Genomic DNA, 19,678 nt, shown 5'->3' with positions numbered 1-19,678 from the left:
CAAGTCTAATTACAAACAATTAAACACATGAATGCACCTCATTTACATGTCCAAATTCAAACCTTTCTACACACATACATGCTGCCATCCATAACAACATAATTCAACAGTATAATTCCATAAACCAAACCATGAAACAACACATTTTAATCTTCTTCATAAGGCTGCCACAAGTTTACACATACCCATCAATTTCCACTTTCACTTTTCAAGCTTATAATTCAACCCTTACACATGGAATTCAACTTCAAAAAAATTAAACATTTAAATCCTCATCCAAACTACTGTTTACATGCAAGAACAAACTGTTCATTGTGAAGTTCCATGGCTGCCAAAATGTACCTCTCCATTAACTCATCAAACTTCAAAAATCCTTCCACAAATCAACTACCCACAACACCCATTCAAAGTTTAATGAAACAAGAATTAAAAATACATACTTACCACTTTTGAAATTCTTCAAACCTCACCAAAACTTAATTTTCTTACTGCCTATCTACTGCCCAAGTTGTGTAGAACAACTTTAGTGAAGAACTCTTGAAGAAACTAGGGCTTGATCATGGAGTTTTAATGGCTCAAAGGTGGGCGGCCATGGGAGAATTCTCCCAAGCTTGGTTCGGCCAAATGAAATGTAAATGGTGAAGAAGATGAATGCAGAATATTAGTGGAAGAAATCTGTCCACTTATGCTTTTATATGGTGCATAATGGTCCACTAACTCAATTAAATAACAAGGTAATGTTAAACTTTTTAATTATTCACATTATACCCCATAATTTTACTTCATTATATTTCATTCCAACTTCAATTTTTCATGTAATTTCTAAACTTTAACACTACTTTATTTCCATGGATATTTCGGTCAAAAATCAACTCGGGGTGTCAATTGACCACAATGCCCCTATTTGGGTTGCATTCCCGATTTTTCGGTAACACCGAGTTTTGTCATTTTCTCGATTTCTCTTTTTCCTTTGTACTAATTAATTAATTTTTCTTTGATATTTCTAATGAAATTTATACTTCAATAGATGTTTATTTAAGTCTTAAAAATATTTTCCAGGGTTCCCCGCGGTCCAGGGCTAGTCAACGGTTCAAGCCGCAACTTCCTGGTGCGGTCACCCATCGCTATGATTTTCGACTCGTTTAACTTGGTTATATTTCATTGCTATTATTTTTTCTTTGTTTTTCTTGTCTTTTCTTTGCTTGTATTACATTATTTTATGTCTCCTCACTAACTTTTAAATATAGTTCTAGGTATTCTAGCTGTCCGGACAGACACTAGTCACCGGAACAGTAGAACGCATTACCGAACATAGGGGTGTTACATGAATTCCCTCTCTGGCTGAAGTGTTGAGGTGTGTGCCTGTTGAGGACGAATAGAATGAATACTCATATTATTGCTAGCTAGCTATGTTATTCCTCATTAGCCATCGGCTTTTGGGATGAATTGGACTTTGGAACATGTTTAAGCTGTGTGTGATTTATTAATATTTATTGTGATATTGTGAAATGGAGTTTAAATTCTTTATGACATTTACTGTCTTTGAATTTAATTATGGTTTTAAGTATCCACTATTTATATGACTTATGATTTGTGATTTAAAGTTGTATTTTGTTAATGTTGTGCACCACTGAGATAATGGCTCAGCGATAGCTTTTCATTGCTGTCGCAGGTAGACAAACTGATAAGGTAGTAGACTAGGCTGCTAGTACTACACTGAGAGATCATCGGGTATATTGAGTATACCATATTTTGCATTTTATATTGTAATGTATGTTCACTGTATGTATACAATGTTCTTGGTTTTGAGCAGTTGTAAATTAAAATTGTACATTAAAGTTGTAAACTAAATTTGTAAATTATTTTGGTTTGTAAATATTATGATATATTTCTTTTATCTCAGCTTTTGAAAACTCTGAAAAATTATTGTGGATTTAAGTTGACAATTATTGAGAAACTTTTTGTGTTTATTTGATGTTGGAGTTTGGAATTGAGAAATATATTTGAAGTGCTTTTTATAGGTTTTTGAAGAACTGTTTTATTCAAAATACAGATGACACTCCGCCAAAATTTTTACAAAAATTGTTAATTCTTCAAATGTGTTAACTGTTTCACTTCAGTTCAAAAGAAAAAAAAAATTTAACACCTGTAAATAGTGCTCACCACTCCAAAAAGAAGTAAGAAAATTTTTAAAATCCCTTGTAGTGTATTTAATGGGTTATCAGTAGACGAAATTGATAATTCATTAGGTATACTACGGGATCATATTATACCTTACAGAGGGGGTAGGGTGTGACATGTTTTAGTGGTATCAGAGCTAGTTTTTAAATTCTGTTTTCACCTGTAATTTGAATATTCTTTCTTCATAATACAACTGTTCAATGTCATTGTTTGATACATACAGTACATTACATTATAAATATGCACTAACAGGAGGAAATCTCCTTGTGTTATTTGTTCAGGAGATATAATATTCTCTAATTGTCAATGGATATTGTAATCAGAATAAGTTTTGGATATTAGTGAATTCGAGAAGAATAAAATATAGGAAGGTTTGATCTATTGGAATGTATCGTAGCAACTATGCAATGTTCTTGATGTTTATACTATAAGCTGCAGATTACAGTACTGACTTGAGATTATTGTGTAGAGCTACATACTACTGATAGTGCACCAAGATGAGAATAGTTGCCAACAACATCTGTATTGGTATAGTTATGTCAAGGCAAAATTTTATTGTTGGAAATGGGTTTGGAAATCCTACTTAGGGATTTAAAACTCAAAAGTTAGAATATTGAAAGGTTATAGTTTAGTACAAAAGGAAGTAAGCTATAGAATATTAATAGAATGTATAGGGATTGTCCTTTGGTGATCCAAGGTCATACTTTTCTGTCTGATCTCATTGAAATGCCCTTCAGAGATTATGATATCATCTTGGGCATGGATTGGCTAGCCAGGCATCACGCCATTATTGACTGTAGATTGAAGACAGTCACTTTTGGTCTCCCTCAGTACAGTGATGTGGTAATACATGGGGAGAGGCAGCTATTACCATCCAACATCATTTCAGCTGCACTAGCCAGAAAAATGATCAGAAAGGGGTGTGAAGGATACTTAGCACATGTGGTAGACACCCAAGTGGGGAGTTCAGCATTGAGGGACATCCCTACAGTCTATGACTTTTTAGATGTGTTTCCTGATGAATTGCCAAGATTAACTCTGGAAAGAGAAGTTCAGTTTGAGATTAATGTTATGCCTGGTGTGGATCCAATCTCCATAACACCATACAGAATGGCACCAACAGAGTTGAAAGAGTTGAAAGAGTTGAAAGTACAGTTGCAAGAACTACTTGAAAAGGGCTTCATTCGCCCTAGAGTGTCACCTTAGAGAGCGCTAGTATTGTTTGTTAAAAAGAAAAGATGGCACTCGTCACTTATGTATCGACTACCGGCAGTTGAATAAGGTGACAATAAATAACAGATATCCATTACCTCTCATTGATGGTCTGTTTGATCAGTTGAAGGGTGCAGTTGTATTCTCCAAGATTGATTTGTGATCTGGTTATTATCAATTGAAGGTGCAAGAGCAGAGTATTCCAAAAATTGCTTTTAGAACTCGATATAGCCACTATGAGTTTTTATTAATGCCATTCGGGTTAACTAATGCTCCAGCTACTTTTATGGATCTGATGAACACTATCTTCAGACCATATCTCAACCAATTTGTGGTGGTGTTTATTAATGATATTTTGATATATTTGAGGAATGTAGAGGAGCATGACAGATATCTTCGGATTGTATTGCAGACTCTAAGGGAGAAACAGCTATACGCCAAATTATCGAAATGTGAATTTTGGCTAAAAGAAATCTCATTTTTGGGACATGTTGTGTCAGCTAAAGGGATCAAGGTAGATTCCAGCAAGGTAGAAGCTATCCTTAATTGGAAGCCACCCAGGAATATCACAGAAATTCACAGTTTTCTGGGTTTAGCTGGATATTACCATCGATTTTTGAAAGGGTTTTCTATGTTAGCTTCTCCATTGACCAAGCTGCTTCGGAAAGATGTAAAATTTCAGTGCACAAATAAATGTCAGCAGAGTTTTGATAAGTTGAAGAGGTGTTTGACTAAAGCTCCAGTCTTTACTTTACCTACTCCGGGTAAAGAATATACAGCTTATAGTGATTCTTCTCACAATGGGTTAGGCTGTGTACTGATGCAAGATCAGAATGTCATTGCTTATGCATCATGCCAGCTGAAATCGCATGAGAGGAACTACCCAACACATGATCTGGAGCTAACAGCTATTGTTTTTGCTCTGAAGAGTTGGCAGAAAGGGGAAACTGAGTCCTCGCTTTATCGGACCATATGAGGTTCTAGAAAGAGTTGGTCCTTTGGCATATCGGTTGGCACTACCTCTAGAGCTAGAAATGATACACAGTGTCTTTCATGTGTCCATGTTACGGAGGTACAGATCCAACCCATCTCATGTACTATCAGTTGAAGAGATTGAGGTAAATTCAGACGTCTCATATGATGAAGAACCCATAGAAATTCTGGCTTATGAGGTGAAATAACTGAGGAACAAACAAATACACCTGGTTAAAGTGCTGTGGAACCATCATTCAAGCCAGGAAGCTACTTGGGAATGTGAAGTGGACATGAGGAGACAACACCCATAGCTATTCAGAGACTGATGCCAGGTTAAATTTCGAGACGAAATATATTTTAAGGGGGGGAGAATTGTAACACCCCTATGTTTGGTAGCGCCTTCTACTATTCCGGTGACCAATGTCTGTCTGGACAGCTAGAATGCCTAGAACTACACTTAGATATGGGTGAGGAGATGTAACACCCTCCCTGTAGCAACTCCGTATATTCTACTATTCCGGTGACCAGTGTCCGTCCGGACAGCTAGAATGTCCAGAAAAATATTTAAACTAAAGTGAAGAACCATAATTAACTCAAATATTAATAAGAAAAATTTAGGAAAAATTTTAGAAATAAAATACAACCAAGTTAAATGAACCGGTGCCCTAGCGATGGGTAAACCAGTGAGAAGTTGCGGTTCTCGCAGCTAGGAGCCCTAGACCCAGGAGAAAATTCATAAAATAATTTTTGAGACTCCAGATAAGGGTCATTGAGGTTTCTATGGCATTAGAATGCCAAGAAAAGGTTTACAAAAATTTTTAAATCGGTACAGACAATTTTAGTCTGTTAAGCCAAACGGAGGACATTTTGGTCATTTCGTCTTCAGAGATGATTTTTGGCCGACTTGTCCAGTTAAGTAAATAATTATTATGACATAAAATGTGAATAAATATTGCTAAAAATTAAATTGAAATTTAGTAGACAAGAAAAGGAAAGAAAATTAAAGAATTGGAATTATGACATCATTATGATGTCATTAAAAATCCTCCCATCCAATCAAACTTTGATACATGGCATCAACTTATTTAAAATGACTCAATGGGCAGAAAAAAAAGAAAGAAAAATTAGTTGCTTCTTCAACCTTTGGGGCAGCCAAAAACGTGGAGAGAGAGAGAGAGAGAGAGGAAGGAAAACTCCATTAAAGCTCACCCAAGCTCCCAACCTCACCAAATCTCAGTCCAAAACCCTACCTTCTTCACAAAAAATTTAACCTAACACCTTGAGGAAGCTTTGGGCAGCAAAAAGAAAGAAAAATCAAGAAGCTTTCTAAGCTAGGGAAACTCTCCAACAAAGGTTAGTGTCAATTAATTCTTTAAACTTGTATATGCATCATTAGGAGTATGAATTGATCCATTGATTGTATGTGTTTAAAAAATTGAAATGGTAGAGCTAGGGTTTGGACCCAAAAGTGAGATGTTGATCATGTAATGGTGAAAGCAAGTTTTAATGGTCAATTAGTGACCATTTGGTTATGTGTGAATGAGAAATGAAGTGGTTTATGTAGTGGGAAATGAAGTTGGTGTGGCTGCCCTTGGTGACCTGCAGGACTAGGCATGAGTCCAGCAGGTTTGGGCAGCAATAACTTGAATTGTAGAGGTTCAATTGGTGCAAGGCCAATTGGACATGAAACTAGACACATAATGGCATAACTTTGGTGAAGAAACCATGTCCATAAAACCAAACAAAGTTGACCAAAAGTTTGCCCTAATCCCGGGTGGCCTGCATTCTACCTGGGCAAAATGACCAAATGAATAGTGTTTCATCATTTGGCCATAACTCAGTATGGAAAGGTCTAATTGACCTAACATTTTACCAGCGACAATCTGAGATATAGATCTACAACTTTTATGAAGAAACCTAACTCAAATTATGACCAGAACATATTCAAAAAGTGAGTTGCAATCACTATTCCAAGTATGGTAGATTTGGTCAGTCCAGAAATTCTGGAAAAATTACAATTCGGCCAGTTGTGGTATTTAGGCCATAACTTGAGCTACAAAACTCCAAATGGAGTGATTCAAAAAAGGAAATATAACTAGACAAAATAAGGAATAACTTTCATGTGATCATTTTATCAAATTCCCACTGCAAAAATGACTAATAGAATAGTAAACACAAAGCTTGAAATCTGAAAATTTTGAACAATTAACATTAAGCTTAGAAATGGTATTGGCAACCAATACCAATAATTTTAGAATGCAAAATGTGGTATGTTGGGAGTATTAGAACTAATGTACCTATTTTCTATGCAAAAGTCAACATTTTACTTGACTAATGAAATAAATAGTAACACCTAAACTTAAATTTCAAGAATTGTAAAGTTTAAAAGTGTAACATGCCCTAGTACACCTAGCAAGATTGGTTTGGATAGGTTGGCATGCCAATAGGGTTCAGTTAGCAGTACTGCACATGGCATTATGCCATTCTATGATTTTATGGCTTTTAGCCATTCTGACATTGTGTTGATACTTGGCCTTATGCCTAATATTTATTACAGCTCATTAGCTGTTCTGTTGCACACCGGGAGATACATATGTGACCGATGGTGTGACGGCCCGAGGTACTTGATACCCAGTGCCAGTTTACCCATTTATCCAGTCCAGTCATCCAGTATAAGTTACTTGGGCAATTAAAAATGGAAGTGGATAAATTTAATGAAATTATGAATATAATAAATACAAAATAAATAAGATTACCAATAATGATCGAAAAATTGTTTGCATAAGACATCAGAACATGCACTACATATTTATTTTCTATTATTTTTTTTATTTTATTATTAGCACCACTAAGCATTATTGCTTAGCGCGTTGCTTTTTGCCACGCGTAGATTCTGGAGAGACAGACCGAGAGCCCAATAGACCACAGACTGGGTGAGACCATCTGCAGCTCTGCATAGTGTCCGTGTCACCTCACCGTCTTTAGTGCATTGGTAGGTCACTAGGTTTCATTTTGGTATTATGTAATAAAACTTTTATTTTCTCATGTATAATAAGACTTATGTAATGTATTTAGATATTAATGTAAATAGTGGAAATTGTGTTTATGAATGGAATATTGAGTATTTATTTATGACTTGTATATGAATATTATGTGAAATGAATGAATGAGAAATGGAAATATTATTGAAAAATATTGAGACCATGTTGATGGTTATTGGAGTTTGAGAATGATTGGAAATGATTATTGGAAGTGTTTTTCACAGGTTCCGAAGAACTGTTTTCTCCATTTTTAGCCGGCACTCTGCCAAATTTTTTATAAAATTTGCGGAACCTCAAATAAATTATAATTTCAATAAATGACTTAAATGAAATATATTGTACTTCATAACTATGATAAAAATAAATTAAGAAAGAATAAAAAATGATTGAGATAAAATAGAATGTTCCAGTACACTGTGTGACATATCTTACTCGGCTATACTGTAGACGGGGAAGGGGTGTCACATTTAGTGGTATCAGAGCACGGTTTAGGCGTTTCTGGGCCTAGATTGAGTCCACACCATTCATTGCATTTGTAAGAGTCGAGGTGACACTAATGTAGATCTGTTTGTCTTTGTTATTTTGATTAGGATATGGACCCCTTATCTCAGAGGGCAGTTGAGGAGGAAGTGGAGAGTCATGCTCCACCTGCAGCAGCTAAGACTGGGGGTAGGGGAGAACCTGCTCCACTAGCTCAAGCAGAGCCTACTCAGCCTCCACAGGCTATGTTCTAGCAAATGGCCGAATTCTTCAAACAAAAGGCTGGGGTAATGCCACCACCACCAACACCTCCATAATAGAAATCACACCTGGAAAGACTGAGAAAATTTGGAGCAGTGGACTTCTTTGGCAAGAGAGAAGATCATTCTGTTGTAGCCAAAAACTGGTTGAACAGAACAGGCAGAGTTTTAAAGTAACTCCACTGCACTCCAGAACAAAATCTAGAAGCTGTTGTATCTCTGTTGCAAGATGATGCATATGAATGGTGGGATACGGTGTCCAGTGAAGTACAGCCAGAAGTAATAACTTGGGACTTCTTCCTCTCAGAATTCAAGAAGAAATATGTGGGTAGTGTATACCTAGAAGAGAGAAGAAGAGAGTTCATTAACCTGAGGTAGAGACAGCTGACAGTGGCAGAGTATGAAAAGGAATTTGTCAGAATGAGCCGCTACGGAAAGGAGATAGTCCCTAATGAAGTCGAAAGGTGTAAGAGATTTGAAGAGGGATTAAATAATAATATAAAGATCATGATCACTGCCTTGGGAATCACAGACTTCACCAAGTTAGTGGAAGCTATAATAAAAGTTGAAAAAGTAAGAATAAGTGAGCAGACCAGAAGAGAGAGACAGCAGAAGAGGGGCCCGGGTCAGTCTAGCTCATCTCTTGCACCAGGAAAGAAGTTCAAAGGTCCACCTGCATAGAGTTCAGGTCAACCACAAGGTCAGGGTCAGTCCCAGGAACCTAGGCCACAGTTCACCCCCAGGAGAGGTCAGTCCACACCAACAGTGGGTAGCTCTCCAGGGATAGGGTTCAGGGGACCAGCCCCAGTATCTTCTGCATGTCCGCATTGCTTGAAATGGCATAAGGGGGAGTGTTGGAGAGTGACTGGTGCCTGCTTAAGGTGTGGGTCGACAGAGCATCAGTTAAGGAATTGTCCACACAGAACTGCTACAGCTGCTCCAACACAAGCAGACAGACCTGCTCCTGCACCACAAAGGGGTGGGAAATCTGGCAAATCTGAGGCAGTGGGACCATCACAGAGGCCTGCATCTGAGCCAGCAAAGAGGCCTGAGGGCAGACCACCTGCCAAAGCCTATGCCATGAGAGCTCAGGAGGAGCAAGATGCCCCGGATGTCATTAGGGGTACGTTCTCCCTCTATAATACATCTGTGCATGCATTGGTGGATCCACTCATACATACATCTGCATCAACCTACCTGTAGAAAAGGGGATATTAGTAGGGGAAAGTGACCAAGACATTCTGGTCACTAATCCATTGGACCACAGTGTAGTGGTGAACAAAGTATACAAGGGTTGCCCGTTAAGGATTCAAGGGTATGAATTCTTGGCAGACCTGATTGAGTTACCTTTCCATGAGTTTGATGTGATTTTGGAAATGGACTGGTTGTCACGCCATTAGGCAATGGTTGATTGTAAACTGAAGAGGATTTCTTTGAAAACTCCTAAGGGTAATGAGATCACAGTTGTGGGGGAAAGGGCAGATTCCTTGTCCAATGTCATCTCAGCCACAGTTGCAAGAAAACTGATGAGAAAAGGCTGTGAAGCCTACCTAGCACATGTGGTGGATACTAGGCAGGCTAAGCCAGATCTGTGTGACATACCCACAGCAAAAGACTTCCCAGATGTGTTCCCTGAAGAATTGCCTGGTTTGCCACCAGAAAGAGAAGTTGAATTTGCTATTGAGATACTGCCGGGTACAGCACCAATCTCTATTGCTCCTTATAGGATGGCGCCCACAGAATTGAAGGAACTGAAAATCCAGTTAGAGGAGTTACTAGATAAAGGGTTTATATGCCCCAGCGTGTCACCATGGGGAGCTCCAGTGCTGTTTGTGAAGAAGAAGGATGGGACTTTGAGGTTATGCATTGATTCTGTGATTGAATAAAGTGACAGTGAAGAATAAGTATCCATTGCCTAGAATTGATGATCTGTTTGATCAATTGAAGGGAGCAGGAGTATTTTCAAAAATTGATCTCAGATCAGGGTATCATCAGTTGAGGGTGAAGGATGCAGATGTGCCAAAGACTGCATTCAGGACCCGGTATGGGCATTATGAGTTTCTAGTGATGCCCTTTGGCCTAACAAATACACCAGTGGCATTTATGGACCTTATGAACCCTATCTTCCATCCATACCTAGATTGGTTCGTAGTGGTCTTTATTGATGATATTTTGGTGTATTCCAAGACCAGGGAAGAACATGATGAACATTTGAGGATTGTTCTGTAAAACCTGAGAGAAAAGAAGCTGTATGCTAAGTTGTCAAAGTGTGACTTCTGGTTAAATAAAATTGCATTCCTTGGACACATAGTATCAGCTGATGGGATTAGAGTGGATCCCAAGAAAATAGAAGCAGTGATGGAATGGAAGCCTCCCAGTAATACAACTGAGGTCAGAAGTTTCTTGGGGCTAGCTGGGCATTACAGAAGATTTGTGAAGGGGTTCTCTCTTATAGCTGCTCCAATGACCAAGTTATTGCACAAGAATATGAAATTTGGCTGGAACGACAAGTGCCAAGCAAGTTTTGAGAGGCTAAAGGCTATGTTGACAGAAGCACCAGTGTTAACACAGCCAATGTCGGGAAAGACTTTGTGGTCTACAGTGATGCCTCACATAATGGGCTAGGGTGTGTATTGATGCAAGAGGGGAAAGTGGTCACCTATGCTTCCAGGCAGTTAAGGCCATAAGAACAGAACTACCCTACTCATGACCTAGAGTTAGCAGCAATTATCTTTGCACTGAAGATATGGAGGCATTATTTATATGGCGAAAAATGTTACATCTATACAGACCACAAGAGTCTAAAATATTTGCCAACCCAGAAGGAGCTCAATCTTAGACAGAGGCGATGGATAGAGTTCCTAAAGGACTATGATTGTGTGATAGATTATCATCCTAGGAAGGCAAATGTAGTTGCTAATGCTTTAAGCAGGAAGTCCATCACAGCTTTAAGATCACTAAATGCCTGTCTGTCCTTAGCTCAAGATGGAGCTATTTTGGCTGAGTTGCAAGTAAGGCCAAACCTACTACAGCAGATACAAGATGGATAGAAGGTAGATGAGAAATTAATGACTACTGTGAGTAAAATCTTAGAGGGAAAAGCAACTGACTATAAGGTGAAAGTAGATGGGTGTCTATACTACAAAGGAAGAGTATGTGTACCAGATAATGGGGAATTAAAAGCCAGTATTCTGAAAGAGACACATACCAGTGTTTATGCTATGCACCCAGGAAGTACAAAAATGTATCATGATCTGAAGCTTCAGTATTGGTGGCCTGGTATAAAGAAGGACATAGCTGACTATGTGACTAAATGCTTGACATGTCAGCAAGTCAAGGCAGAACATCAAGTTCCATTGGGATTGCTACAGCCTATACGTATACCTGAATGGAAATGGGATCAGGTCACTATGGATTTTGTAAGTGGTCTACCTCTCACCCAAAAGAAGCATGATGTAGTATGGGTGATAGTAGATAGATTGACGAAGTCAGCACACTTTCTGCCAGTTAGGGCTGACTACTCACTAGAGAAGTTAGCAGAATTGTATATCAGTAAGATAGTTAGACTGCATGGAATCCAACTTTCCATCATATCTGATCGAGACCCAAGGTTTACATCGAGATTTTGGAAGAAGTTGCATGAATCCTTGGGTACACAACTCCACTTCAGCACAGCTTTCCATCCTCAGACGGATGGGCAATCAGAAAGAGTAATCCAGGTAAACAATAGAAACCAATTGAACTAATACAAATATTGAAACGAAATGATAATAATAACATGAAATATATGTTAGGTCCTTGAGGATATGCTGAGGAATTGGGTCATTGAGTTTGAGGGAAGTTGGGATAGATACCTTCCACTGGCAGAATTTGCATACAACAATAGCTACCAAGCTAGCATCCAAATAGCCCCGTATGAAGCATTGTATGGGAGGAAATGTAGAACTCTAGTATGCTGGACTGAATTGGGTGAAGATAAACTAGTAGGGCCAGACCTGGTGAAACAGATTGAGGAGAAAGTAAAACTAATCAAAGCCAATCTGAAGGTTGCCTCAGACAAACAGAAATCTTATGCCGACCTAAAGAGGAAAGAAATAGAATATGTGGTTGGTGATAAAGTGTTCCTCAAGGTGTCACCATGGAAGAAGGTACTGAGGTTTGGAAGAAAAGGTAAGTTTACCCCTAGGTTCATTGGCCCATATGAAGTCATTAAACGTATGGGTCCAATGGCCTATAGGCTAGCTTTACCACCAGAGCTGGACAAGATCCACAATGTGTTCCATGTATCTATGCTAAGAAGATACCACTCAGATCCTTCACATGTCATCTCCATGGAAGAAATTGAAGTACAACCGAATTTGACATATGAAGAAGAACCCATACGGATCCTGGCTCGGGAAGTGAAAGAGTTTAGGAATAAGCTAATTCCACTGGTGAAAGTGCTTTGGAGGCACCACAACACCGAGGAGGCAACTTGGGAAAGTGAAGAGACGATGAGGCAACAGTTCCCTTTAAATTAGAGGGGAAGAGTTGTAACACCCTCCCTATAGCAACACCGTACATTCTACTGTTCCGGTGACTAGTGTCGGTCCGGACAGCTAAAACGTCCAGAAAAATATTTAAACTAAAGTGAGGAACCATAATTAACTCAAATATTAATAAGAAAAATTTAGAAAAAATTTTAGAAATAAAAAACAACCAAGTTAAATGAGCCAGTGCCCTAGCGATGGGTAAACCAGTGGGAAGTTGCGGTTCTCGCAACTAGGAGCCCTAGACCCGGGGGAAAATTCATAAAATAATTTTTGAGAGTCCAGAGAATGGTCATTGAGGTTCTATGGCATTAGAATGCCAAGAAAAGGTTTAGAAAAATTTTTAAATCGGTACAGACAATTTTAGTCTGTTAAGCCAAATGGAGGGCATTTTGGTCATTTCGTCTTTAGAGATGATTTTTGGCCGACTTGTCCAGTTAAGTAAATAATTATTATGACATAAAATGTGAATAAATATTGCTAAAAAGTAAATTGAAATTTAGTAGACAAGAAAAAGAAAGAAAATTAAAGAATTGGAATTATGACATCGTTATGATGTCATTAAAAATCCTCCCATTCAATCAAACTTTGACATATGGCATTAACTTATTTAAAATGACTCAATGGGCAAAAAAAAGAATAAAAAAATCAGTTGCTTCTTCAACCTTTGGGGCACCCAAAAACGTGGAGAGAGAGAGAGAGAGAGAGAGGAAGGAAAACTCCATTAAAGCTCACCCAAGCTCCCAACCTCACCAAATCTCACTCCAAAACCCTAGCCCTCTTCACAAAAAAAATTAACCTAGCACCTTGAGGAAGCTTTGGGCAGCAAAAAGAAAGAAAAATCAAGAAGTTTTCTAAGCTATGGAAACTCCAACAAAGGTTAGTGTCAATTAATTCTTTAAACTTGTATATGCATCATTAGGAGTATGAATTAATCCATTGATTGTATGTGTTTGAAAAATTGAAATGATAGAGCTAGGGTTTGGACCCAAAATTGAGATGTTAATTATGTAATGGTGAAAGTAAGTTTTAATGGTCAATTAGTGACCATTTAGTTATGTGTGAATGAGAAATGAAGTGGTTTATGTAGTGGGAAATGAAGTTGGTGTGGCTGCCCTTGGTGACCTGCAGGGCTGGGCATGAGTCTAGCAGGTTTGGGCAGCAATAACTTGAATTGTAAAGGTTCAATTGGTGCAAGGCTAATTGGACATGAAACTCGACACATAATGGCACAAATTTGGTGTAGAAACTATATCCAGAAAACCAAACAAAGTTGACCAAAAGCTTGCCCTAATCCGGGTGACCTGCATTCTGCCTGAGCAAAATGACCAAATGAACAGTATTTGGTTATTTGGCCATAACTCAGTGTGGAAAGGTCCAATTGACCTAAAATTTTACCAGCAACAATCTGAGATATAGATCTACAACTTTCATGAAGAAACTAACCCAAATTATGACAAGAACATATTCAAAAAGTGAGTTGCATTCACTTTCCAAGTACGGTAGATTTGGTCAGTCTAGAAATTCTGGAAAAATTACAATCCGGCCAGTTGTGTTTTTTGGGCCATAACTTGAGCTACAAAACTCCAAATGGAGTGATTCAAAAAAGGAAATATAACTAGACAAAATAAGAAACAACTTTCATGTTGATTATTTTGCCAAATTCCCAATGCAAAAATGACTAATAGAACAATAAACACAAAGCTTGAAATTTGAAAATTTTGTACAATTAACATTAAGCTTCGAAATGGTATTGGCAAGCAATACCAACAATTTTAGAATGCAAAATGTGGTATGTTGGGAGTATTAGAACCAATGTACCTATTTTCTATGCAAAAGTTAATATTTTAGTTGACTAATGAAATGAATAGTAACAACTAAACTTAAATTTCAAGAATTGTAAAGTTTAAAAGTGTAACATGCCCTAGTACACCTAGCAAGATTGGTTTGGATAAGTTGGCATGCCAATAGGGTTCAATTAGCAGTACTGCACATGGCATTATGTCATTCTATGATTTTATGGCTTTTAAGCATTCTGACATTGTGTTGATACTTGGCATTGTGCCTAATATTTATTACAGCTCATTAGCTGTTCTGTTGCACACCGGGAGATATATATGTGACCGATGGTGTGACGGCCCGAGGTACTTGATACCCAGTGCCAGTTTGCCCGTTTATCCAGTCTAGTCATCCAGTATAGGTTACTTGGGCAATTAAAAATGAAAGTGGATAAATTTAATGAAATTATGAATATAACAAATACAAAATAAATAAGATTACCAATAATGATCGAAAAATTGTTTGCATAAGACATCAAAACATGCACTGCATATTTATTTTCTATTATTTCTTTTTATTTTATTATTGGCACCACTAAGCATTATTGCTTAGCGCATTGCTTTTTGCCACGCGTAGGTTCTGGAGAGACCGACAGAGAGCCCAGTAGACCACAGATTGGGTGAGACCATCTGCAGCTCTGCATAGTGTCCGTGTCACCTCACCGTCTTCAGTGCATTGGTAGGACACTAGGTTTCATTTTGGTATTATGTAATCAAACTTTTATTTTCTCATGTATAATAAGACTTATGTAATGTATTTTGATATTAATGTAAATAGTGAAAATTGTGTTTATGAATGGAATATTGAGTATTTATTTATGACTTGTATATGAATATTATGTGAAATGAATGAATGAGAAATGGAAATATTATTGAAAAATATTGAGACCATGTTGATGGTTATTGGAGTTTGAGAATGATTGGAAATGATTATTGAAAGTGTTTTTCACATGTTCCAAAGAACTGTTTTCTCCATTTTTAGCCGGTACTCTGCCGAATTTTTTATAAAATTTGCGGAACCTCAAATAAATTATAATTTCAATAAATGACTTAAATGAAATATATTGTACTTCATAACTATGATAAAAATAAATTAAAGAAGAATAAAAAATGATTGAGATAAAATAGAATGTTCTAGTACACTGTGTGACATATCTTACTCGGTTATACTGTAGACGGGTAAGGGGTGTCATAGGAGATATAAAATAATAAAATACAAGAAAAGAAATTTTAAGAAAAAAAAGCAAAAATAATAGCAATGAAATGTAACCAAGTTAAACGAGCCAAGAACCCTAGCGATAGGTGACCGCACCGGGAAGTTGGGGGGTGGACCGTTGATTAACCCTGGACTACGGGGAACCCTGAAAAATATTTTTAGAACTTAAATAAATGTCTATTGAAGTATAAATATCATTAGAAATATCAAAGAAAAATTAATTAATTAGTACAAAGAAAAATGAGAAATTGAGAAAACGACAAAACTCGGTGTTACCGAAAAATCGGGAATGCAACCCGCATAGGGGCATTGTGGTCATTTGACACCTCGAGTTTTCTTTTGACCTAAATGTCCATTAAAAATAAATGATATTACACTTAGGAAATGCCATATAAAAATGAAATATTATGTGTTGTATGAATAAGAAAAATTATGGGTTTAATGTGGAATAAATGAAAGTTAAACACTAACTTAAATTCTTTAATCACTTAGTGGACCACTATGGGATATCTAAAGCATAAAAAAACCAGAATTGGTCCCACTCACAATCTGCAGCACTCTTTCTTCCTCAAATCCTCACCTTGCCGAATTCAAGCACCCACACAAACCACCATTGTCGGCCATGGAAGGACCTCCATGCAACCTTGATCAATTCACCTTTTTCACTTGATTTCTTCACTAAAGTTGTTCTACACAACTTGGGCAGTAGATAGGCAATAAGAAAATCAAGTTTTAGTGAGGTTTTGAAGAATTTCAAAAGTAGTAAGTATGTATTTTTAATTATTGTCTCATTAAACTTTGAATGGGTGTTGTGGGTAGTTGAATTGTGGAAGGATTTTTGAAGTTTGATGAGTTAAGGGAGAGGTACATTTTTGGCAGCCATGGAACTTCAATAAGAGTAGTTTATCTTTGTATGTAAATGGTAGATTAAAGTGTTGATGTAAGTGTTTTTGTGTGTAGGAATAAATTGGATAATGTATACTAAATGTATGTGTGATAGTACATTTGATTTTGGAAGCTTAGAAACTAATTGAAGGAGATGTACAATCGGCAACTTTGAAGTGTAGACCAAAATGTGTTGTTTCATGGTTTGGTTTATGGAATTATATTATTAAATTATGGTGCTTATTATGGCAGCATGTATATGTATATAAAGGTTTGAATTTTGATATGTAAACGAGCTATGTCATGTGGTTAAATTATTTGTAATTGGACTTGGAAAATTTTGTACTATAATGTGCATATTGAGAATAGTTATAAGCTGCCAAAATGACCAAAAATGAGTTGCTAAATGTGTTTATGTTATGTTACAAACCAGAAATGGCATGGGAGAGTGACTTCGTAAGCATAGGATGTGTAATTGGTAAAGGGTGAACAATGTGCAATAGGGCAGTGTAGGTTTTGGCTTAGAACCTTAAGTGTGTGACTCCAATTGGTATGAGACTAATTGGAGGTGAAACTAGGCACAAAATGTGCCAACTTTCATGAAGGAAGCTTACCTAAATTCTACTTAGAAGGTGACTTGAAAAATGACCAAATCTGAATTAATGCTTTAAAAACCTGAAAATTGACCATTTGGGTAGCAGTTAGTGTTTTGACCATAACTCACTCAAAATAGGTCCAATTGACCTGAAAGTTTTACCATGCATAGTTGAGACATATATCTACAATTCTTATGAAGACACCAAAGCCCAGTAATGGCCAGAACCAAGCCAACTAGCTTGCACAAATTCAGGTCTAAAAACTGGCCGAACCAAAAGTGACCTAAAACTGACCTAAACCTACCATTTTAGTACATTCTGTCCAGCATTGGTAAATTGACCATAACTTAGTCTACATAACTCAGAATGACCTGAAATTTTGCCTCGAGTGCAATAAGACATAGACCTATAAGTTTGTAGTTTTGACCGAAACCCGAAAACTGAGGAAACTAGGTCATCTGGCTAGGTCAAATTAGTATACTGGAATCCAACAAATTGCAATAAAATGCAATATACATGAAAATGAATTGGGTAATATGTACCGACACTAAAAGACTATTAAAAATGACACATTGGTAACATTAAAACCTAATTCACCTAGAATGCATCGAGGGTCAACATCTTAGGTTGACTAAGGAAATAATAGAATTCAATAAATTAATTATTGAACCTTATTGTTAGAGACGGTTTAAATGAATTCTGAAACACTTCAAATTGTGTGTTTCAGCTAACAAAGACTCAGAGAAGGGGAAGGAAACACTGAGTCAGGACCAAGAGACAGTTATCAGAGGTTTGTGCATAACAGTTATTTCTTTTGAATTTTTCAATTGAAATAAATAATGACTATTTGTATATTATTGTTTTAAATTGTGAAAAATTGTTTGAATGATATTTGATGGATACTTATTGATTGAAAAGCATTGTAAATGGTTTGAAACCACAGCTATCATGTATATTGATTGAATTCTTCGCTAGCTTGTCTAGTGGGATGAATTGAATTCCCTCTCTGGCTGAAGTGTTGAGGTGTGTGCATGTTGAAGATGAATAGAATGAGTACTCATATTATTGCTATCTAGCTATGTTATTCCTCACTAGCCATCGGCTTTTGGGATGAATTAGACGTTGGAACATGCTTAAGCTGTGTGTGATTTATTGATATTTATTGTGATATTGTGAAATGGAGTTTAAATTCTTTATGACATTTACTGTCTTTGAATTTAATTATGGTTTTTAAGTATCCACTATTTATATGACTTATGATGTAACACCCCTATGATCGGTAGTGCGTTCTACTGTTCCGGTGACCAGTGTTGTCCGGACAGCTAGGATGCCTAGAACTACACTTAGATATAAATGAGGAGACATAAAATAATGAAATACAAGAAAAGAAAATACAAGAAAAATAAAGGAAAAATAATAGCATTGGAATGTAACCAAGTTAAGCGAGCCGAGAACCCTAGTGATGGGTGACCGCACCGGGAAGTCACGGCGTGGACCGTTGACTAGCCCTGGACCGCGGGGAACCCTGAAAAATATTTTTAGGACTTAGATAAATGTCTATTGAAGTATAAATGCCATTAGAAATATCAAAGAAAAATTAATTAATTAGTACAAAAAAAAGTAAGAAATCGAAAAACGGACAAAACCCGGTATTACTGAAAAATCGGGAATACAACCCGAACAGGGGCATTGTGGTCATTTGACACCCCGAGTTGTCTTTTGACCTAAATTTCCATTAAAAATACATGATATTATATTTGTAAAATGTCATGAAAAATTAAATTAGTGGTACCTAATTCAATTAGCAAAAATTAGGGACTTAATGTGGGAATATGAAAAGTTTAACAATTATTTATTACTAAACTATGTTAGTAGACCATTATACAACATATTATATCATAAGTGGACAGAAATATCCACTAACAAATCTGCAATTCATCTTCTTCAATTGAAAAGTTCCATTAGCCGCAAGAAAGCTCTCAAACCTCTCCCATGGCCGCCCACCTTCAAGCCATTACAACTCCATGATCAAGCCATCTTTTCCCACACTTGTCTTCATTAAAGTTTATCCTCATCTTGCAAGGAAGAGTTTGATAGCAATTTTAAGAAGTTTTGGTGAGGTTTTGAAGAATTTCCAAAGTGGTAAGTTTGTGTTTTTTATTATTGTTTCATTAAAGTTTGTAAGGATGTTATGGGTACTTGAATTATGGAGAGATTTTTGAGGTTTGATGTTTAAAGGGGGATGTGTACTTTTGGCAGCCATGGAAACTCTTTGAGGATAGTTTATTCTTGCTTGTAAATGGTAGATTAAAGGGTTGATTAAATGTTTATGTGTGTAGGAATTAATTTGGGTGATGTATACTTAGTATATGTGAATGTGTATTTGAAATTGGAAGCTTGGAAATTAATGGAGTGTAATGTATGAATCGGCAGCTTGGTTTGGTGAACCATAAGGATGTTATTTC

This window comes from Hevea brasiliensis, chromosome 17, assembly GCF_030052815.1.
Source record: "Hevea brasiliensis isolate MT/VB/25A 57/8 chromosome 17, ASM3005281v1, whole genome shotgun sequence".
Taxonomy (NCBI): domain Eukaryota; kingdom Viridiplantae; phylum Streptophyta; class Magnoliopsida; order Malpighiales; family Euphorbiaceae; genus Hevea; species Hevea brasiliensis.
The sequence above is the reverse complement of the archived record's forward strand: the minus strand, read 5'-3'. Positions refer to the sequence as shown.